Genomic DNA, 25,171 nt, shown 5'->3' with positions numbered 1-25,171 from the left:
TCTTCCTGGCACACACAGTGTCTCATGCACAATCTGAGTCCAACTGCCACTCCAGAACAAGAGGGCCAAGGGGCATTGCAGTCTGGTCATAGGCATCATATGGCATTGCTGGGTGTGGTGATCAGGTTCCCAAGTGGACTGCTGCTGCACACTGATGCCACACACCCTGCAATGGGTGGCACAGGATGGTACTGAATTAATCAACCAAGCTCGGGTATGGCACAGACACAAGAGCAGGAAGCAGTGTAGTGCATGTGGTGACCAGCATGTCCCACCCCAGCTCAATTCAATGAGCCATGGGGGCCTTTGTGCATGGCAGGAATCTTGTAAAAAATTCCGGGACATAGGGAAAAGGTGTCATCTGGTTGATTTATTTCCGCAGGAATGTGCAGACCCACCTGTGTTGCATTCAAGCCAATAAAAGGCATACTTCAACATGGGCAGATGAATAATAACGTTTCTTGGTGGAGCACCACTGCCCTGTTGCCGCCGCCTCTGTACATGCCAGGGGTCACTACATACTTCTGGAGGACCCTGTGGTATACGCAGCCTCTGAAATTTTACTTTGGTCTTGTAGACAACAGACTGCCGCCCATTGAGGAACCTAAAGAGTCTCAGTCCAGCAAAGTAAGTGCCAGTGGGGCTTACCTGCACCCACCAGCATAAATTAACCACGATAACCAGAAATCAACCATGCCACTACTGCGTCATGCCAACCGCCCTGCTCCTTAAATTTTGGGGTAGTGGTCTGATTTATATGGATGTAGAACAGATAGCTACTGCCACTATGACCATCTATATTTTTGTTTCACAAATTCAACCTGGTGGAGTGTGAGACAAGTTGCAATAGCTGGAGATTTTTCCTTGGAGCTGGAGTTATAAGTAGAGAGTCAAACGAGCAAAGAAGATTAAAAATTATAGTGTCTAAAATGGTACGTGCTCACTGATCCAGGGCTATTTTTCTTTGTTTGGTCAATATTTGTCCACATTCATACTTGATCCAGAGAGCAAGTGAATGAGTAGAGGCCCATCAGGGGCAGGCTGTATTTTTGCTTACTTAGATGTCTTGGATCCCAGAAGGTCTGATATAGTCAGAAAACATGTGCCCAAGTTTCTTTGCCACAAGCACCCCTGATACTTTCACATTCCTAAAAAGAAATTCCTAATAAAAAAACAAATGACTGCTCTTTCTTTACCTGGACAATTGACACAAATATCTCATCCTCTGTCTCTTAAAACCCACCAGGAAACTGTGCATTATCGGTCAAGCATAAACTACCAGATTTATTGGTTAGTCCTAGTGCTAATAATAACTTGTTTTTTATAGTGTTTCATACTACACTCCAGCCATTTCCAAGCGCTGTAAAAAACAGATCTTACTATTAGGCTATTTGTGGTATTGAAGAAAATGATGGGCTGGGTTGTAGCCCCGAGATGATATCAGAGTCAGGGATTAAGTCAGGCACATCACCATCACTTTTTAGTTTTTTCTCTGTATAATGCCCTCTAAGTGCGACGGGTATCCCCGGGTGTGGGTTATATGTTCATTGTGCCACAGGACAGAAGTTATTCCTTACTGAGGAGATATAAGTAGGTTTAAACTGGTCTTGGGGTGCTTGTATTCCCAGCTGGGGGATCTGTTCTGGCAGTTTGAGTTAGTCTGGGCCTATTGGAGCAGAGCCAAGACAGATTTGCATATGGCAGGTCGTCTAGAGTGGTATGCTGGGTGAAAAACGGTTTTCTGGAATGCAGCCCCGAGTGATTGCCTGTAACTGATTTTTTTTCAATCACTATTTCCATCACTTTGCTGTATGTCTCTTCTTTCAAGTACTCTCTTGGTGACCTTTTTGCTTGTGTGGAATACTTACTCTTCTGGTGAACGTTCGTAGAGTCAGGGGAAACCCAGATCACAAAGTCGTACCGCACAGTGGGTGTGTAATAGCACATCCACAAGTAAGTTTTTTTTTTTTTTTTTTTTTTGCTTTGCTGTTCCGCTGCTGGTTATTATGCCGCCGGTTTAATTACGAACACTAGGATTAATTGGTCCAACAATGGATTCATAACCTACCTGACTGACTACCTTGCTTCTACACGTGACGTTTTTGTAAAAGATCTTGCCTTCGTTTTTATACTTGTGGATGTGCTATTACACACCCACTGTGCGGTACGACTTTGTGATCTGGGTTTCCCCTGACTCTACGAATTTGGGATTACTTGTGTTACCTACTCTGTGCCCTGAAGAAGTTCCTGTGTGTTAGGAACGAAACGCGTTGGCTGCCTAGTTTGCTTAATAAATACGAAGATCGAGAGAAGATCTTTGGAATACATATCAATTTGGACCTTGTTATTTGAGTGCACCTTCCTTTGTGTATAAACTCTTGGTTCTGCCCTGCATCTAACAACGACGGATGCTGGAAGTTGTTGCACCACGTACACAAACATAGTGTACCTTAGTAATAAGGAAAACAGTAGGAATACAAGTGCTTGACCTTGGTCCGTCGTTGGGTTTGCTTTGTTTATGTCTGTTACAGGACAGGCATGTTCAGAAGCACCAGAGCAACCCAGACCTGAGTGTAGCTGTTCCCACCACCAATACAGAGTCAATTACAGGTTTCCTGCTTGCCATGCATGCGAGGCTCTGTGGGGGTGATTGATGCCCGGCCGCCCGTCGAATTATTTTTATTACAGCTTCAGAAGTCATGAGTGCAGTCAACATTCAGTAGCATCCTGGGAATCGGAAAATAATTGAGGGCAATGCAAATGCTTCCCGCACGCTGCTAATGTGAACCCCGGAGCACGCGCGACCTCCCCAGATCAGAGGCGGGACTGGCTGCTCACCCTGGATGCGGGCACGTGTACGCGAGCCTGCAACCAATGAAAACCGGGGCATTCATATTAATCATCCGGCCTGTAATTGCCTATGATGCTTTGGATGCGGCTGTTTGTTGCCTGCGGCTAATGAAATTAGCCTAAGGAGGCGCGTGCATTTGTCTCTAGAAATCAAAGGATCGGTTATGTGAAGCCATCCACCTCGCTTAGATGCTTGCAGACATTATGGTAAAAGGTAACTGATATCCTTCGAAACGTGTTAAAATGTAGTACGCGGCCAAATGCTTCAAACATATGGTGCAATTAGAAAGCATTGAGATTTTTTTTCCTTGTTAAAACAAGCATTGGCCGCACGCGGGGCCGCGAGACACGATATGTGGTGGGGGAGGGGGAGAAGCGGGAGTTGTGTCCGCGCGCGGCCAATGCTACGAAAGTCATTGCGATCACGATCGCTGTGAAAGCGAAAGTGATCGCGATGACGCGCTAATGGCGTTCCTGAGTGCTGCTGGCTGGCCTAGCGCATGGCGGCAGCACGCGTGCATGCTCACGTGCACGCAAGCGCTAGGCCAGCCAGCAGCACTTAAAAAAGCCACATACAAAATGTCTCTCCGAGCCAGCGCATGCGCTGGGCTCAGCGAGACCTAAAAACACATAAATAAACAAAAGATTAGGGTGGCGTCTAAGAAGGGCAGTAGCCATGAAAGTGAAAAGCACACCCAAAGGTGGGATAAATAGCAACGTTTCAGCAATTAAAAGAAAGGAATTTTAAAAGGTACATGAAGGAATGAATGAAAAGCGATGGGCTTGAGGAAAGGTCATAGAGTCAAAACAGCATGTCTCGAAGACAGTGCATGCACGCTGCCCATGTTCTACCTAAAAACATTATGTGCAATCTATTTTTACAGGTTTTACATATGCAAACCACCCAACTGTTTTCTCACAATACTCTAAACAACAATCTTTTGAGAGCACTACGTATGCATGCATAGTATGTATGCTATCTTTTTGCAAATGTTTCTGGGTCAGCATTTTGAATACTTTGTTGAGCCATCTTGCCTTCATGAAAAGCGCATTTTACAGACAATGGGATAGGAATGGAATAAAAAACATCCAAGAGGATTGGACCACCAGTTGTAGACTGCGGTAGGTGCTTCGCATTGCATGCACCTTGTTACCTTCTCCATAGACAGTGGACTGAGTCTGCCAAGAAAGTGATACTCACTCCGGAGATGATGCCGGCTCAGCACCCGATAACTTGATGGGGTCAAGATGGGTCATTCTTTACCAAAAGAGAGGTATGGCGCTGCAGCCGTTGTGAGCAGAGGGGTGGATCTTCGGACAGGGCCCTGACTGGATGCAAGGAAGCACAGCCAAATCGTGGTGTCTAGCTGTAGGTCTAAAACTGCTTGTTTACAAGCGCTGTGTGCCTGGGCTACATGCTGTTTCTTCCAGTTCTAGGCGTGACCCACTGTAGACTAAAGTTAACTATTTAAAACTGACTGCTGTTGGCCTTCTGCAGCTGTGTACCAGGCTGCATGGTGGCAGATGTGAGACGAAGTCGGGACAAACCTGACCTTTTCTTACTTTTGGCCACCTTCGGAGAGCTGCAGGAGAGGGAGCTAGCTGGTGAACTGACAAATAACTTGTATGGACACTGGACTTTTAATGACTTACGAAGCTTGGAGTTGTGTGACTAAATATTTTATTGTGGAAATGCAGAAACACCAATGTATTCACGGTAGCAGGGCTGAATTCATTTCTGCATGTGTGCATGCGCATGTTTAGGACTGCAGTAGTGAACCGGCAGGTGGAAATGATTTTGCACTTGTGAAAGTTCGTAAGGATCACTTTTACAGGCGTAACCTCTGCCCACTATTCCTCCACTAACCTTACTCTCTGCTCTCTACTACAGCGTGTAATTTGCACAGTTAACCCTTCAATAAATGCCAGTTTCCTTGTTGAAATCGACCAGGGCCATATTATAGATAGGGTGCGCTGTCTCTTTAACTAGGTGCACCTGTTGTGCCCTATTGCAATCATTGAGCTGCCCCCAGGGCAGCTGCAAACTTGTGTTGTCCCCAGGGCAGCGTAGTAGCAAAAGATGCACCAGCCATACCCCCATGCAAATTAAACAAACAGAACCTGGCTAGCTGTTTTTGAGTTGTACTGTCTAAAAATAAAAATAAAGAACTAACTCAGAGAAATATTGCGTTAAATGAATTCACTTTACCACTGCAAGCACATAAAACAGGCGCTAGGCTCTGTACTGTGCCAACAAAGCCCATCATGATATGGTCCGTGGAACTTCACAGAAGGTTTGGGACTGGGGAACTACTTTGCATGCATCTACTACTAAACTCAAAACTGTAAAGAATTTAAACAGTATGAAAGTGATACCTAGGAATTATTGTATAAGTAGGAGTATTATGCCAAACTATGAGAAGTGGGACTTAAATAGGATGACATTGTAAAATTATATAATTTATACGTTTAAAGATCTGTGTAAAAAAACGTGACTTGGAGGTGGACGTGTCCAAAGTTTGTGATAAGGGTTGACGACGTGACCACTTGGTAGCATTTTCAAGACTTACCCCTCAATTATGAGCGCACTGCTAAATCCTGGTGTGCCAAAAATGGTATGAATCGTATCTCCATCGAGCAAGCTAAGGTGACTCTACCAAAGAAGGCTTCACATCAATCATCCGGTCCACTTGAGCAATTATCACCCATTTCACAATGTTCACAGCAATCTCTTCCTCCACTTGACTCATCTCGTTTCCACCACAACGTAGTTTGGGAATAACAGTCTGAAAATGTTGGTTGAGGACCTTCATTTGAGAGAGTGCAGGTCAACAGAAGCCATGGATAACTGCCTCATAGGGACAGATGAGAAACTCATTAGCTGCCTAACAACATTCATTGATAAAATTGTTAATATTTTAGAAAATGCTGCCACCTCATCTCACGCAACTTCTTGTGAAATGCTCAGGAGGGGAGATGCACGAGGGATTCAGATAAGTTCAGAAAAAGTCTTGTGTTTTACCTTTGATTTTTTATTACATATAACTACTAAGCACAACAAAGTGCTCTATGATTACCTGCAGCACTTCCCAAGCAATTTTCTGTGCAGCTATCATGCAAAAGAGATATGAAGATGGAAGAGGTAAATTGACCATAATCCTGTCCCGCCAAACTCACGCTTCCCCCCTATTTAGATTCAGTGGAGCCACTGTTCACACTGGTGGAGCCTTCGTTGTCTGCGGTGGCGTAAACCACTGACCTGGTGAGGGCCGCCATATTACGGTTATGGTTGTCTCACTCTTTTGTGGTTGGGCTGACTGTCACTCATTATCCCTGCCTGTTTCTGGCATGAGCAAGGAAAATGCATAATGACTTCCTTGTCTTGAAAGAAATGCTACTAACGCCTGAGAGTTTTGCCTTTTGTTTTGAGTAAATAAACTCCTGCTTTGCCAAGCAGCTGCTTTAAACATGACACCCTCTCAGCAAACCTGTGGTGCAACAGGAGATATGGGTGTGGTAAGGGATCATATTTTGACTGTCAACGCTTTTCTGCTCACTCTTTTAGTTTGTCAATGCCTTGATCAGGACTGCCTTGGGTCACTGACCGGCTTAGTGGCTGAAGATTATATGGCTGTTTTTTTCCTTGAATCACAGACGTTCATGTGCCCAGAGATGAAGGGCATTAAATACTCTTTGTAGTTCCTTTGGCCTTGAAATTATCTGTCTGATTCCGAGTTAGTCTGTTCATTGAGGTTCTCTGTGTGGTCGTGTCACGCCCATCTATTCTCACACTGTTCGGCTGACTATAAAAAAAGTAGGACATCACAGGAAGTGATGTCACACAAAAGTTGACACTGACTATTTCACAAGAATAGGCATCAATCTAATAAATTCACAGGGTAATGATAAACATTCATACGATTAAAAAAAAAAAATTACGGTGTATATTTTTTTGCATTTATAGAAATTTTGCGATCCCTACTACTAGATTTGGCTTAAATAGTATGTAAGTGGTACCTAGGAGCAAATGTGTAAGTAAGAGTATTATGCCAAATCATGAGTAGTGAGACTTAGATTGGATGACACTGTATATTTATATATTGTATATCTTTACAGTTGTGGTTATAAAGGCGTGAATTTGAGGTGCAGGTGTCCAAGATTTGCAGTCGCTGCCGGCATGACTCGCGGGTGGGTGGTGGGGGGGGTGCGTGTGGGGAGGGGGAGGGGTGTTAATTTAATAAACATTTTTTTAAACTTACCTTCGCCTCTGGTCCCGGACTCCCGCGTCGCGTCCCCTGCCCTCTGCTCACAGGAAGCAGGCATCCTCCCTCTCTTTCCCTAAGCCAATCACAACGCTGCAAAGCATTGTGATTGGCTAGAACGTCGTCCTTACAGACATCTACAGAGAGGCCGTTTATTTCATGCAGGCTGCACAGCAGCCTGCATGAAGAAAACGGAGAGTGCTACGACTGGTTTGGTCGGCCCTGGGTCCGACCAAACAGTCAGCGCTCATAACATTGGGTTAGCCACTCCTCCCTGACCCACCTGCCCGCCCCCAACCAGGCATACCCTTTTTCTGCTTTCACGCAGTGCGAGAAGCAGAAATGTAAAATGGTATTTATACCATTTTATGTTTCTGCTTCTCGCAGTGCGAGAAAGCAGTGGGGTGACGCTCTGACGCCCACGTGGGGGAGCCGCCCCTGAAGGTTTGTGAGAAAGAATGATGGGCTGGCCACTTGGCAGCATTTTCAAGACTTACCCCTCAATTATGAGAGCACTGCTAAATCGTGGTTTGCCCGGTAACTCATTTTATTACACATAATGGAATTATAATTATTGGTGTCATTCCAGTGCCCCTCTCATAGTTTTCCTGGTAAATTTTGGCAGGTCAAATCACTTATACTGAATGTAATTCCCCATTTTTCTTTGGGAGACGTGAAGTGGAGGTATTTACTAGACCTGGGCGGTAAATTCCGTTCCACTTGCGGAATTTGCGGAATTTGGGTAATTTCACGTTCCGCGGAGAACGCGGAATTGTCCAAAATTCTGCGTTCCGCGGCTTCGCGGAAATTTTTGCTTGTTTGCATTCTTAAAATGCGTGTTCGTGAGATATTTTCCCCCAAGCACGCAAACAGCGTTCGCGAACAGGAAAAAAGCATCGCGAACAAGCAATTCCACTGGTTGCAAAATTTCTGTATGCTCGTGGAGATTTTTTACCGTTTCGCAGAGCTTTGCGTGGCGCGACTATGCAAATTCCGCCCACCCCTAGTATTTACCCAGTGTGGAGGTATTTACTGATAATTAAATCCCTAATCAAGGAGTTTATCCAGGGCTATAAGATGGACAGGTCCTTCCAGGCCGCAGACCTGACCTTGAAACGGGCCCCTATAGCAGTGGCAGCTGCTAGGGAACGGTGGCGGGAGGATGGGGGGGTTAGAAAAAAAAATATGACTTACCTTCCGAACACCAGCTGCCATCTCTCCTCTGTCCTTCTGTCCACAACGCACGGAAGCACACAGGCTGTTAGACTCCCTAAGCCAATCATGATGCTGCTGTCACGAGCATGACAGCAGCATCGTGATTAATCTGAGTGCCATGGTTTGGAACTCAGAAAGGGACTAGGGGCCTGTGCATGTTCTCCACCCAGGCTGTGCATTACAGTCAGTGAAGAACATGCAAAGTGCGCATGACAGTTTTACAGGTCCAAGACGGACGGCCAAACCGCCGTGCGCACTTAAGTCCAAAAGCAGTGCTGTTCCCCTGCTGGGCCATCACTCGTCCCCCTGCTGGCTGTGATGGCAGTCCAGCCCCACCCCGTAAAACTGCCTCATTATGGAAAAATAAAATGATAATAACATTGTGTTATTCTCATTTTATGCAGGAGAACGTGAAGAGGGTGGTGAAAATGAAAGTGATGAGGTGTGAGTTATGCGGGTGATTTCAGAAAGAATTGGGGAGAAAAATTGCATCACTTTTTCACATAGTGTGAGTCTGCCGAAGGAAGTGATGTGAAGGAAAGGAAGTGATTGAGACACTCCGAAGACCACAATCCTTTCATAGATGTCAGCAATGTTTAATTCACAGAATATAAACATTTTCAGTCTAAGAGAGCTTAATTTGTAAAAGGATGAGTGCTGGGGTCCTCGTCAGGAGGTCACTGCAGTTTGCACCACACATTGCCACTGTCCTTACAAAACTACTAACCATCACACTGCTACAAGTGTGACAGTTCAGCTTTAAGAATGTCTTTTAATCAATTCTTGCCTCCCTGGGAGAAAAAGGACGAAAACGATCAATGCCGGCTATGTAGTAGCGGTACAGAAGACGCAATTCACATTATATGCATTTGTAAAAAGCTAAAAGACATCAGGAGTACCCTACTAAAACCCGTCTTTAAACAACATGGAGCCAGAACATGCAGACAAGCACTAATGTTGTGCTTTAACCCCGCCTGGGTTCAGCTAAATTGTAGGTTAATTAAATTTCTTGATATTACCGCAAAGAGACTAAAAGAAATCCGGACTGAATTGCCGAAAGACCAAGCTTAGATGAAATCCTGACCAAATCACCTCCAGCTATAGTTGCTATAACTACAGCTAACTTTCGCAAAATTGTGTTAATTATTTTATTGATTGTGATAAAAATGTTTTTACTGTACATAGCGATTTTAGTACGAAATGAGTGGAATTTTACCTCTGTATATGTAAAGGTTTTAATTAATCATGCATAATAAATAAACTATATATAGCGAATGTCTTGGGTGGCAGGTATTAGTTGGTTTTAATGTATATTGAATTAACAAACAACTATTTTTCTGCTCATCTTTAAATTGCACAAACAGCACCACCATGTGGCAGCTCTCATAAGTGCAGGTTCTGGCATTTTAATGCCAGTGCTGGAATTAAGTGCCGAGCACCAGAAACCACTGGCTCAAATTAAGCACTGCAGTCTAATTATTCACAACAAAATTATTATCATTCATTTCTCTGATACTGCTAATAAGCTGTGGGAAAGAGAGCAGGTCTGACTTGTTTTAGGTGCATGTCTTCCATTGAGTGACATGGCTGGAAGCCATAAAAGAAAGCTTCCAGAAAGGCAACAAAATACTGATTAAGTAGCATGCTTTGGAATTGATTATAGGTTTAAAAATGTTAAGCCACGTCCTTCCTTACATAGGTCACACCTCCTGAAAAGGATTCCCAATTGTGCTTCTTAGGCCACGCCCCTTTTACAGACTCCTGCTTTCTGCATCTCACTGAGGGCACGTTGGACTGTGGAATGAAGGGGTGGTGTTGAGGCTGACCCGCTAGAACATTCCATGGGAAGGGTCTGAGCAGTCTGGAGGCAGAGTCCGATTGGGAAGGCCGGCAGTCGGGCATTGGGCGATGGGCCGGTGACTCAGGCCATCTGTGGGTCTATTTTTTAGGGCCTCTGTAAACTGTCCCACAGAGACTTACTGTTTTTCCTGGTCCCCGCCAGACCACTGCAAAGTGTTGCCAGTATCATGGGCACTCCCCTGCCTGCTGGCGCTGGGCGCCAGGTGCTGTTCTGGTCCTTAGGGTTATCTTTGTTTGGCCCACTGCCTTGTGTGGCCGGCCAGGCCCAAAATCACTGCCATTCCCCCCGCTGGGCCATCACTTTCAGGCCATGGCAGATGATGGGAGGGTGGAAATATGCAGGGGCCTCGCAGGGGGGGCATTCTTACCTAAACCCCCTGGAGTAGCAGCATCAGCCATGTGCTTCTCTTGAACCCCCTCCCGGGTCATACCCTAACGCTAAAATGGGATGGGGAGGGGCTTATTAAGAGAAGTGGCCTCTTTGAGGCCAGGTGTTGTCACCTCGGGCCCAGTGTCTTATAGGCCTTGGTGGAGGAGGTGGGGCACTGTTTGCATAGACCTCTCTGATAGGTCGTCTTTCCCAGAGGAAAATAAATAGGATGTAGTATTATGGTCTCAAAGCTGCTGACATTGGAACTGGGGAAATACGCTCGAGATCAGCTCAACATCCGTGATTCTGGGCAAATCACTTCATCTTTTTACGTAAAATAAAAATGAATTCTGTTTTGAGCAAATTTGTCTGGTCTCATGGTGATTGCTCCAATGCCTTTGGACTGAGTTCACGCTATATAAAGCCACTTTTTTTAGTGGGTGCCCGAGCCTATATTACAAATGGACAGAACATATCAAGGAATGTTGACAGGAGCACCGCGTTTTGGGGAGAGCAAAACGTCTCAGGGCAGTGTGTGTAGTCCTCTTGCGAGACCCCAGGGTGCTTGTAGGATTTTTCAAGGGGCCATTCCAGCTGCTCATCGCGTCTTTATAGGGACACTAAGAGCTAGTGTGGCTGGACTCACACCTGCTCAGCTCCAGGAAACCCTCCCGGGTGACAGTGCACTCTATAAATCTGCATAACACAACATAAGGTAAAATCTGAGGACGGGAACCCTGTCTATTAATCGGACAATAGCCCAAACCTTACCCAATGAGCACTGGTTCAAACGTATTTACACCAAGGCATCAACCAGGACTCACTAGAAGTAGTGGCTGCTCCCCCTGGCCCAGAATCCCTCCTGATTTCCGGAGTCATGAAGGCAGCAACCGGCGCAGAAAGTAAACTGGCCTCGGAAGCCACGTTTCTTTTCTGCATTCGCCACTCGATGCCATGGGCTTGGTCACTCAGGAGAAAATAGGAGGCTACTGCTGGGACAAGCAGTCAACCCTGTGACGTCACTGTCTCATCAAAGTGTATGGCGTCACTTCCGCCACGGCTGGCGGTTTGTTGAATCGACGCCCATGCTGCATACCGTGAGTTCTTTCATGCCCGCCCTGTGTGACAAGTCTGTTGAGTAAGAGCCCCCCCACCCCCTCACTTCATAGACAGCATCTTATAAAACCCCTGGATCGCAGTGAGTGTCTGTAGCTGGGATTCTTTTGGAAGCTATTTATAGAGTAGCTTTGTGGGCAGCTCGCTTCCTGCGCGGCTAGATGATATTAAACTCTGCCCAGATGAGCAAGGCGATGGCTCAAAGAACACGCACTTGAAAGTCCTGGCTGAACATCTGGGGGAGGAGGATAGAGAAAGGCGTTTTACACAGGGGTTCTACACAACTTCAGTTGAATGATACACACGTCACCCTCTAACACACACAAGCACGGGCCCACCAACATAATCACATCAAAAACGTACCTGTCAATTGGCCATGCCAAATGCAGTCACCCGAACAAATCAACAGCTGATGCACCAACATCATCTCGAAAAAAACAGACACAAATCTTTCAACAAATCTGCAACTCTTACATTATTCATCAGTACCCTCATTAGACTGTCCCAGAAACACAAAAGTTACAAACAACTCAACACGATCAGAAATGTTATTATCATCCTTCACACTTTCAACAGCGCACAACTGTTCAGACACTGTCGATCACCCCAACACACAAACTCAGCATACCAACACACACACTCAACCAAATTACCCATATTACACATGTCTATTAAGCTACCACATAAAACACATATGCATCTAACCAATAAAAAACACACACCGCACGACAACGGACGTAAATGCGTCAACAAACTGATAACCTCCCCATCCTCACCACCCAATCGTCTAAAAACCCCCAAAACAAACACACACACCTGCCCTTATTTTTTATTTTTTTATTTATCAAGTTTTATATAGGTCGAACAAGATCCCGAAGGATATCAGAGCGCTTTACAATATGATGGGAGGAAGGACAAAAAGCAATAACCATATCAAGTAGGAGAGAGAAGAAAAAAAAAACAGGAATGGTCGCATATTACAGTACAGTTGCACCCAGGAAGGTGATGCAATAAACAGGTGTGTGTGGGCAGCAAGGGGGAGTCACAGTATGCAGTAAGGGGGAGCTGTATCAGATGCAAGTATGTATGTGTGTTCCTATATAGCGCTTGACTTACCCTTGGGCATCTCGGCGCTTGCATTGGGAACCCGTCCTGGTTTTTCCCTGTGAGATAACCCATACTGGGAATCCCCAAGGTGAAAGCCAGGCATCCCGCCGCAGGGGGGCCGTTGTGGAGATTAAGCAAGCTTGTTGCCCAGAGCTGCATAGTGTGAACTCGTGCTTAGAGTGGGCACCGAAGCGAGAATTATCGAGTCCGTGGACAATTGGGCTCCGGACCCTGCCGCGTCAGGAATCAAACCCTGGTCCCGGGTCTGACCTCTGCTTCAGGGTATGCCTCCTCTAACCAGTGAGCTACACTTCTCCACAAGTGACGCAGCGTGGAATGCAAAATCCCTCTTTTCGTCACAGGTCATAGATCACACAGACACACTCAATCACTACATTCGCTGGTGGGGCCCATAACACCAACATTCATCCTCTATTAACCTGTTTCCAAAGAGGCGGTTGTTCCACTCGCTGTGATGGAAGGAAGTACTCATTTATCCCCAATAGATTTCCCTACCTTTCTCTATTTATTAAGGCCTAAACTTCACCTTTTAGTACTCCTCCCATGAATAGGCCATGAATCAGCTAGCTGCTGGTTGAAGTGATAACTAAATCTATAATTTATTTACATAAATACACTTTTCATAATAACGACCCAACACAGTTCTTGTAATACATCCTAAATCTTTATCTAAATAATTGAAAATCGAATCTTTTGTTTAATCAAGCAGTAGACCATCATATTTACCTATTCTGGCTAAAAGTCATCCTCTAAGTAAAAATCTCGGTCATCAGTTCATACTGTCAGAGTCTTAGGAAACAGCTGTCCTGCAGTGTCACCGTCCTCTCCGTCAGCATAACGTCAGGAAATCGAAAATCTTCTGAAGGGTCTCGCTCCCAACCTCTCTATTCTACCATCTTTTATAGTAAAATTACATTCCAAAAAGTAACAAGTAATATTTTGAATATTTGTGATTGGTTGATGAGATCAGTTCCACCAAATTCTCACACGGAAAATGTTTCTTTCGATATAGTTCAAATTTCCATGTTGATGTAACTTTTATTGTTTCTTTTCGGGCAGCTGGCTGTTAGCCCAGAGTGTCCTTGGTGGGTACAGTCGAATTTAGGGTCGTTCAGAGGCCACTGCTACTGATGGTGACGCATGCGCACTTCACCCAGAGACGTTCACAAATGAAGTAAATTCGTCTGATATGGATGTCAGCCATTTTGTGGCCACTTCAAATGGTCAACTTAAGCAAAGAAACACAAAAACGTAATTAATACATAGAAATGACTAGTAAAATGTTATTCCCTCACTAAACCCTTTATGTGTGTGTATTTATCTAGCAGAAGCAACACTTAATGCGGATTATATTCACATTAATAAAGCACGAATCACAAATACATCACAAAAGCAACATATAATCATGCAATTTCTAATTGTCTATCATTAATATGCGTACGAAAATTAGTTTACGTATTAATTAGGCCATGCAAATGCAATTCCCACGTGTATTTCTTATATTAGTAATGTTGGTCAATTCACACAGCAAACAATTAGTACAATTACTATTAATTAATTATTCTTATTAATGAAAACATGCAAAATGGAGAGGGTATCCAATTTTTAAAGAAAACCCCACTCCAGCAATCCCCCCTTTGGTGATTTTATCACCACAACAACACTAAGGGCCATTTGTAGGTAGCATACAAGTTACCACTTCTTAAATACCGAACTTTACCGATTCGGTATTTAAGAAGTGGTAACTCGTATGTAGGTAATCATTCGGTAAATATTACCGAATCGGAGAAATTCGGTAATTACCGAATCGGTATTTACCGATTCGGTAATGAGGCATACCTTCCCATTGATTCCTATGGGCCTGGAGGCCTCATTACCGAATCGGTAAATACCGATTCGGTAATGGGGGGAGCACATTCAAGGGTGGCAGGGTGTCACATTGACACCCTGTTGCACCCCTGATTCCTGCATGTGTGCACATGTGGCGCAGATACATGCCCTAAGGGCATGTATGTCTGCCACATGGCACTGTTAGTCCAGCAAAATATTGCTTTTTGCAATGAATTCGGTATTTAGCACCAACATATATTTGGTGCTAAATACCGAATTATTTTCCCTACACATCACTTGAGTGTCACCTACATCTCATTTCAGGATTCGGTGTTTACCAAATCGGTAAAATTACTGATTCGGTAATTTTACCGATTCGGTAAATTACAGAATCCTGAAATGTTCCCCCTACATAGCAAAAGCCTAAATACCGGTCGGTAACGGGATATTTACCGAAAATCGGCCGTTACCGACTGGTATTAGGCTACCTACATATGGCCCTAAATGTATTCACCCTTTTTCAGAAATTTGAAATGTATTCTTGCTCTTATTCATAATTCAGTTTCTTCTTTATCTCTTTTTGCCTTTTTATACATACTTTCTTTCCATTCTTCTAAAGATATCTCTGTTAAGTCTCTATCTCGATCCTTTTCTTTTCTTTTTAGTTTTTCTCTTTTTATTTTATTCTTTGTTTTCTTATTTTTACAGCACATGCATCCTAATCTTAATATTAACAATACGAAAAAAATCACACATGTTAATGGAAATAATATTTTACCTATAAATGTACTACCTATTTTCACTAAGAAGTTTTTAATAGCAGCAATGTTCTTCCCAATCTTTTCCCAAACACCTTTAAACTCCAGTGGTACAATTTCATCATGCAATTCAGTAATATTTTTAATGTAAACTTTCAGATCTTTGCTTTCATCTGGAATGTAAGTGCAACAATGTTGAACTTTCAGCATTCTACAGACTCCATCCTCTTTTGCCAATAATATATCAAGGGCAAGTCGATTTTGCATTACCATAGCACGCATGGCAACCATTTCAGTATTAACCAATAAGAATCCTCCAGCGGTGCTTGCTGACAAGCGATCCACTACTATTGATAATTTTCTAATATTGTTCGCATTCAGAGATATTCCCACTGCTGGTATCAATGCTCCAAAAATGTCACCTACAATTTCTGCCCAAGATTCTCTTTTACTACGTACTAAGTGATTACCTAAACTATGTACACCATCTTTACCTCTGTCCATGTGAAAGATTTTTGGAAAAACCAATCCTACGTAACATGTGCCATACCAATGGTCTGGCAAACGATAATATGCCTTGTTCCCACAAATAAAATAAAGTCCAGGGAAAACCGGATCTCTTCCACCTTTAAATCCCCTTCCACCCATGATTTGGTATGTATCATGGCACTCACTATTCCCTAGAAAATGAATGTCATACGCCGTTTGAGTCCTTCTTATACACAGTTTCCCTTTCTGAGGCCAATCTAAAGCCAAAGTTGGATTAGACTCTCCCTTCATATGTTTTTCCATTTCTACATCCCAGACTGTTTTCTCCCCTTTTCCTTCAGATGCCTTTCTTCGCATTTTCAATCTCCTTTCCTCGACCATGTCTAGGAATGTCTTTTCTTCTTTCTTCAAACTGCATGTCAAATTATTTTTAAATATATACTCTAATGTTAGCTCCTTAGTTTCTAAGAAAAATTCACCTAATACCTTAGCAGGTCTTACTTTGTTTAGTTTGTTATTAGCAGGCACTTGCGCAAAAATGTTATCTACATCTGAAAAATAATATTCTAATTTACCTGTCTCATAAAATAAGCTAGCTATCACACTACATGCTATTCCATACGTTGCTGGAAGGTGATGATACGTCACTCCCTCTGACAAAGATGCAGGTAACTGCATGCATACGTAGCAGTCCCTTACGTCCATGGTCTTTACATATTCATACAATAACTTTGAAAACACATTATTTGAAAAATCATTAATAGACCTATCTTTATGTAAATAATTATTATCTATTCTAGTCGGAACTACCTTTTGAATCTTCTTTATGTTAGTGATGTTTTCAGTGTGTCCTTCTAGTGTATCTATAGTAACCTTAAAAGAAATCAAAAGAGCAAGTATGCTCCATAGAAGCATTAATAATCCTGTACAACAACAACACATTTTATGAATGTACATCTACTTTTGCGACTATCTATGTTAGCCATCTTTGTTAATTTGGACTGTGTCTTTTGATTTAGCCTCTTTTACTTCACAACTAGCTTTCTAACCTTAGGCTCTAAGGCCCTACTTGGTTCTACCAATATCTATCGTTTGACTCAATTGTTATTCCTTTATCAGTAGTTTTCTAGATTTTCTCAGTTTGGCATTTCATCGTTTTTCACTTCTTTCTGTTCATCCAAGTACAGAATTTCCTGATCTTCCGTTTCTTCTTCTCTGATGTCGGATAAGATAACTCTCAGGATTCCTGCTTCTTCTTCCTCTTCAACTACTTTCAGTACAGCCTCCTCTGGAATTCCTTGACTATCTGCCTCTTCCTCCTTTTCAGGCAAAGCAACGTATGTCCATTCCGGTGACCTATACTTCTGGTTTGGTTTTCTTGTTCTTTTTCCCTCTTCTTTATCTTGATTAGTCTCTTCTTCTTTCGATTTTCCTTGGCTTGTCACTTCATTCACCTCATCTGCCCTTGGTGATTTCACTCGTGTCAGCCGATATCTCAATCTCTTTATTTTGTTTAGCCACACTTCGTCCTTTTTAACTCTTTTCTGTTTACCTTCTCTATTATTCTTTTCTTCTCTCCAAGCCCTTTTTCTTAGAACTCGACCTTCTGGTATTTCATTTTCACTCTCTTCAGATTCTGTTTCAACTTGCTTTTTCTTTTCAACAACTTCTTTTCCACCACTTGTTTTGTTTTCCCTACTTCTGTCCCTCCTTGGGTCTCCAACACGCAATCTTCCTGCCGGCTACTTGTCCCTTCACTTAGCTGGATGTTGCAGTTCCCTACACCTCCTCGGGGGTCTTCCGCAATCTGTCCCTCTCTCTCTGTACCTGTCCCTTTTTCACTTTGATCTATTATTTCAGGTGGAATTTCTCTTGGTCTTTCATCTGAAACTTCCTTCTCTCCAATTTCTTTTACTGCTTCTTCCTTGTCTTTTCCTTTTTTCTTTCTGTGTTCTTTTCTGGGACCTTGTCTCCCTTGTTTGTCTTTAGAATCTGAACTGGTATCAGAAATCTGCAATCGTCTTCTCAGAGAGATACTTCTGGGGACTAATATTTGATCAAATTCTTTTCCCCCCTTTCAGGATTTTCTTGTGTTTTTGGCTCTTCGTTATCTGATTCAGTACTTGACTCTGATTTGTCATAGTACTCTTTTCCTTTGCTGTCAACTGGATTTGGTATCCTCAAAGTATGGCTGGCATGGATCCAGTTTTTCACTCCAGCACACTTCACAGCTGTTGTTGTGGTCAGAATGACTTGTCTTGGTTTTCCCCACCTTGGAACCAAACAATGTATTCTTCTGTGGACTTTTATCCTTACCCAGTCTCCTGGGCTCAGATCATGGGCTGGCTTCCTTTCAAGAGTGGTGGCATCCGCTCCAACCTGATGAAACACAGAATGAACTGCGTCAGCCAGGCCTTTACAGTATTCCAACACCATGTCATCAGTTATTGTCATCAGCTTGTTGACTGGAATGTACACATGCCTCATCGCTCGTCCCATGACTATTTCATGAGGACTTAACCCTGTGGTTCTGTCTGGTATTGCTCGAATTGTCATTAAAACAAGAGGCAAGACATCAGGCCATTTCATACCAGTGGCTAAACACATTTTACCAATTCTGTTTTTGATTGTACCATTCATCTGTTCAACCACACCAGAAGCCTCTGGTCGGTAGGAACAATGTAGTTTCTGTTGTACATTCAATGCTTCACAAATCAATTTTACAATCTCGTTATGAAAATGTCCTCCTCTGTCTGATTCAAGAGTCACTGGGAACCCAAACCTGGGGATGAATTCTCTCAAAAGTAGCTTTGCCACTGTCATCCCATCATTTCTTCTTGTTGGGAATGCTTCCACCCACCTAGAAAATAGGCAGACTATAACCAGGACATACCTCAGTCTGTTACATGAAGGCATTTCAATGAAGTCAACCTGCGTTCTGGTAAACGGCCCTCCTTCTCTGCCTATGGTTCCTAGACTCACCACTGTCTTTCTCCCAGGATTGTATTGCTGACATATTAGGCATCTCTGACATAGGCTTTCTGCTACAAGTCTGAATTTTGGATTGTACCAGGTCTGCTTAAAAGACCTAATTATGGCGTCTCTCCCTATGTGTCCCTGGCCATGATACATCCGTGCCACGGTAGACATCATGCTATCAGGCATCACTGGTCTTCCATCTCGATAGACCCACACACGGTCCTTTTCTCTTGGTGCACACCCTGCCTTTATCCAGTGTTTCATTTCCTCATCTCCTGACTCTTTCTGCATTTGCCTCACTTCTTCCCAAGTTCCCACAGTGTTAGTAAACATTACTGAGCAAGAAGACATTTCTCTTTCCTTGGCCCGATTGACCGAATTTTGGTTTCGTGCACAATACTGTGCCATATCGTTCGCATACCTGTTTGCGGTAGTGATGTAATCACTACCTTGACTAGGGGCAGCACATTTCACCACAGCCAATTGTCTAGGCAGCTGTATCGCCTCCATCAATTTTCCAACCACTTCAGCATTCTTAATAGGGGTTCCACTTGAGGTCAGGAAACCTCTTTGTAGCCAAAGCTGGCCAAAATCATGGACAACCCCGAAGCCATACTGGCTGTCAGTTATCACAGTCACTCTCACACTTTTCCCGATTTTGCATGCTCTGGTCAAAGCAACAAGTTCAGCTACTTGAGCTGACCTCACACCTTTCAAATAAGATGCTTCCATCACTGCTGCAACCGTGCATACTGCATATGCTGCACTTAGCACTCCTCCGTCTGTTCTCAAACATGACCCATCAACGAACAACACAAAATCACTTTCTGGCAAAGGTACATCTTTTATATCTGGTCGTGGCTTTGTGCAATACTCAAGCACGTCCAAACAATCATGATCTGCTTCATCTCTCACTTCCACATTTTCCGCATCAGGTAACAAAGTTGCAGGATTCACATTCATACATCTCGCAAGGCTCACATTTGTTGCACCTAATATGACCTTTTCATACTTAGTCTGCCGACTATGTGTCATATACTGAGTACGACTCCTTGTCAAGAGAATCGTCACGTCATGAGGTACAAACACTTTCAACGGATATCCCATCACAATACCTTCACTCTGCTCCAAACTCCGACATGTTGCAGCCACTGCCTTCAAACACCCAGGTAAAGCTGCAGCCACTGGGTCAAGCATTGATGAAAAATATGCAATTGGTCTCCTCAACCTTCCGTGCTTCTGGATTAACACAGAGAGTGCACATCCATTTCTCTCACTGCAATACAACTCAAACTTTTTCTCATGATCAGACATGCCCAGTGCTGGTGCTTCACACAAACCCTCTTTCAATCGTTTGAATGCTGCCAATTCTTCCTTGTTCAATTCAAGGGGATCTTTTATATCACTCCTTGTTAGTCGTACCAAGGGTTTTGCAATCAGGGAGAAATTGCTAATCCACTGACGGCAGTACCCCACCATTCCCAGAAACATTCTCACTTCTCTTTGGGTCATGGGGGCTCTCATTCCTTTTATGATTCTGATTCTGTCTATTGTTATTTTCCTCAGTCCTTTCTCAATTTTATGTCCCAAATACTGTACTTCTTTCTTACAAAACTGCAATTTTGCTGGTGACACTTTCAATCCTCCGTCTGCCAAATGATTCAGTAGTGCTATTGTGTCTACCTCGCAAGCTTCATATGTTTTCGACGCCACCAAAAGGTCGTCGATATATTGCACTAGTACTGAACTTTCAGGCATTTGCAGACTTTCCAAAGATTTCTTCAACAATTGATTGAATATTGATGGGCTTTCTGTATACCCCTGTGGGATTCGGCACCATGCCAAAATCCGCTCTCCAAAACGAAATGCAAAAATTGGCTGACTGTCATGATGCAATGGAATAGAAAAGAAAGCATGGCATAAATCAATCACTGTATACCATTCCGCATCATGGGAAATCTGGTACAGAATTACTGATGGGTTTGGCACAATGGGACAACATGATACCACAATTTTGTTTACCTTTCTTAAATCTTGCACTATCCTGAATTTCCCATTAGGCTTTTTCAGTCCCATTATCGGTGAATTACACAGACTACTCATTATTTCTCTTGCTTAATCATTTTCTCAATTATTGGGGTTACTCCTTCAATTATCTCAGGTGTTAATCTGTACTGTGGAACATTTGGATAGCTTATTCCTTCCTTCACAGTTATTTTGACTGGATCTACGTTTCTCATTAACCCTACATCTTCTCCAGTAAAATCCCACACTTCGGCCTTCACTGACTGCTTTAGTTCTTTAGGTAGTTCATCAGGGTTGAAAATTGCATAAGTCTCAGTAACTTCATTTTCTCTGTTAGCTATGGTCATTTTATACAGCACATCCTCATCTGGTGTTTCAAATGCTATTCCATCTGGAGTACAGAATATAGTGCAATTCATTTTGCACAACAGGTCCCTACCTAATAAATTCACTGGACTGGTGTCGCACACAACAAAGCGGCGCATCTCAGAAAATTTCCCTATACTAACTTTCACTGGTTCTGTCAGAAAAGTCTTTATCTGTCTGTTGGACACACCAACCACTTGGATTGTTTCATCCGAAAGAGGAAGATTCTTAACATCAGCTGATCTAACAGTTGATCAAGTAGCACCAGTGTCCACTAGGAAAGTAATATTTTCATCATTAACCTTCCCATATACAAATGGTCCTGTCTGGTCTACTTCTAGAGTTGCGCCAAGTACGCACTCTTCTTCCTCCTTTCGGCACCGTCAATAGCTTTCCTCTGAGTCACTCTCATCACGTTGCAGCCAATACTGTGAAACAGCGCGAGTGCGTGGCGGTTTATTTACCTGTTCTTCATTGTAGAATCCCGATTCATTACTATACTTCTGAGTGTTCCTGCTCTGCGGGAAAGGTGGTTTTGGCACCTGATTCTGTGAGGTAACCACCTGCTGCTGTTGCTGCAGTTGACCACTCATTCTGCACCTGCGGATTCAATGATGCATTTTCATTATTAGTACTTGGAGGAAATTTACACTCGGATTTCCAATGCCCTAACCTACCGCAATTATGGCATGGGAACTTCTTTTTAGCTTCTTCTATATCACCTTTCCCTTTTCCTGGGCCAAATCTCGGTCTAGTTCCTCGGTTATTTGCTTGTTCGACCAACTGAGCTTCCTGCCTTTCAGCTACCTTTACTTGTGCCCACATTGCCTTTTCTTTTAATTTTCGCTGTTTGGCCTCAATTTCGTCACTGAAATATTTAGCATGTCTCAATACTTCATCTATTTTCTTATTCTGCCAATCAACCGTATGCTGTTTTATCATGTCACCAATTTCTGGGCGTAAACCATATACAAATCTGTATACGAAATGACTCAAATCCTTATCACTCAGGTTCTCATCTCCACTGAACTGCTTAAAAGCTTGAATTAGCCTCTCATAGTATGCATGTACTGATTCTTTTCCTTCCTGATGTGTTCGATCAACTTTTACCCAATCTGTCTCTTTAGGGGGTACTTTGTTTTTCAAAAATACCATAACCTGTTCGTACTTCTTCATTACCTCAGGGTCCGGAGCTCCTGTCTTAGGATCCCTGGGGTACTCTTGAGTTGGCCAGTTGATCATCAGCTTGCACTCTGTCCACAAATCTGCCAGTACTATTATATCAAATAGACTATTCAAATCTATCCATAGTACTTTTGATAATTTTACAAATCTGTCTACCTGCCGGTACCACTCGACGGGCTTTTCGCGTAGTCGAGGGAAATCATTCGTAAATGACAAAATGTCCTGTCTTGTCCATGGGACATGTACATCTCCTCCTCCTGGAATCTCCCTCATGGGGTATTCAGTTACTGCCTTTTCTTTCTCTCTAACAGGGAATGCCAAAACTGTCTTTTCTGAGGCATCATTACGTTTTCTATACCATTTACTTCTCCATTTATCCACGTCTCCCCATTTTCTTAATAAACTGATGATGTCCTTAATCTGACCTATCTGTCCTGTGGTGTTCAAATTTTCAATGTCTTTTTCAGTAAAATCAACTCGATAGGGTTTCTGTAAGGCTTTTACCTTATCAAAATCTATACCGATTTCATTCGCAACTTCTCCTAGTCTTTCATGCAAATTTTTCGCTCTCCATGTCACGCTTTTGCATAGGAATAACAACACCTCATCCTGATAAATTTTCAATTTTTCTACGGAAATAATCCCTACAATTAACTCTTCCAATACCATCCGTAATTTAGCCACATCTATTGACTGGGATTCTTTATCTGGTTTCTGTAACCATCTTAACCATTCAGTAAGTTCTTCCACAGAAGGTCCTACCGGGTTTTCTATGCTACTCTGTTCTGGATTTCTCTGGGGTTCCAACAAAGTTTCTACTGTCGTTCTACTCTTTTCAGCAGAATTCTGATTTATAAAAGGATTATTTGAAATATTTGGTTCAAACATATTTATTGTCGGTCCCCATGGATTCTCAATTTGACTCCGTTCTGAACTCTCAACCAAATTATGGTTCCAGCATGGTACCGTCAAGCAATGTTCACTATCCTTTTGCTTCTCAAAAATGGGCATTACCGGACCTATGGTCACTGGAACTGTTACAGCTTCTAGATTCTTAGTTAATTCTCTTATTTTCTCTGTTAATTCTAGGGTTGTTTTGGCCAATTCCGCTGAATTTTCACTACTTATTCTATTCTCTGACTTCTTTTCTACTTCTCTAATCTAATGGAGTTTCTCTTTTCTAAATCTGGTGACATAGTCTCAGTCTTGATAATTTGTAATGTTTCTCTCATTGGGGCGTTTGGTGCCAACATTTCTGGTTCTGGTCGGTACAGTGGTGGATTTTTATAAAACACATCATCCAACACATCATCATCTGATTCATTTGCTCCGTAGCCTCTTGATTCCACATTATTCCTTTTTTCCACACATTTTTTTCCTTCATTCTCTCCTACCGCTCTTACAGGAAACATACCCTCAGTCATACTTGCATTCCGCCATCTTTTCATTCAATCATCATGTGTTTCATGTCCATATGACCTGCCAAACAAATATCTGTAACTTCTACCATTTCTTTGCTTTTCTCGCTCATGCATTTCGTCTTCCCACTCCGTCAATGCCTCAAACTGCGTCGGTCTATGTCTTGGTTCTAGATACATCATCTTCTCGCGTAAATTCCTTAAAACAGCCAAATTAAAGGAACCATGTTCTGGAAATGCCAGGACTCCATCGTCCTTGGTATATTTTACCCAATTATCTAACCAAATACAAGTATGATATTCATATTTCGAAATCATTAAAGATGTGGGAGTTTTCGGTGGAGGAAGTAACTGTCCTTCCCTAGTTTTGACCTGTTTATCTTTCTTAAACCACTTCTTAACTTTACCAAACCAGGACTTCTTTTTCCTATCTGGTGGCTGGTAATACATTTTCTTGGTTTCTGTGTATCGCTAGTCTTTTACAACTGTACCGCCATTCTGTCCACTCACAGTGCGACTTCACGCTAACGCACCAATCAAGAGCGTCTACGTCACTGTCACAGTCCTCCAATCCCAGCGCGACTTACACTAACGCACCAATGGGAAGTGTTTACGTCACCCTTTACTTCTCCAATCCAGGCGCGGCTTTACACTAACGCACCAATCCGGGGCGTTTTACACTTCTGACCGACTGTCCAATCCAAGCGCGGTCGTTTTGATGTCAGCAGCCGCTGCGGCAGCTCTGCTCCTGTCTACCCCTCATTTACAAGTCCGCTCCGTGAACTTTTATTGCAACTTTTACAATTCTATTAGTAACAACACATATACATCTCCATTGTCCGCTTCGCTAACCAAAGAACAGCAATAGACCTTTCTCACGAGAATTCCGTCTTTCCCGAGAGCAGCGCTTACCTCTGCCCTACTAAGGAATCGTTACTTCCGTTGATAAAGTAGCACATCCCTCTACCTTACCCTTCTAACAAGCATTAACTAATCGCTTCTCTAGAATTAAGACACCTAATTAGAGTTAGCATTAGGTCTCCAGAGTTTCGCCATTAATCGGAATGCCTTTTCATACACACACTGTCATACAGGGAAAAATGTAGATCATTCACACAGACTTCTGTCTTTTCTGAGAGCAGCGCTTACCTCTGCCCTACTACAGAAATATGACATTCGTTAACAAAGCAGCGCTTCCCTCTACTTTGTCCTTCTGACAAGCTCAGAGAACACCTGCTACCTTTTCAGTGATAAGCATTATTGGTATGCCATTTGGTTTCCTGGTACTTAAAGACCAAAATTTCACAGGTAACCTTCGCT

This window comes from Triturus cristatus, chromosome 1_2 (genome assembly GCF_964204655.1).
Source record: "Triturus cristatus chromosome 1_2, aTriCri1.1, whole genome shotgun sequence".
NCBI lineage: Eukaryota > Metazoa > Chordata > Amphibia > Caudata > Salamandridae > Triturus > Triturus cristatus.
Note: the sequence above shows the minus strand (reverse complement) of the source record.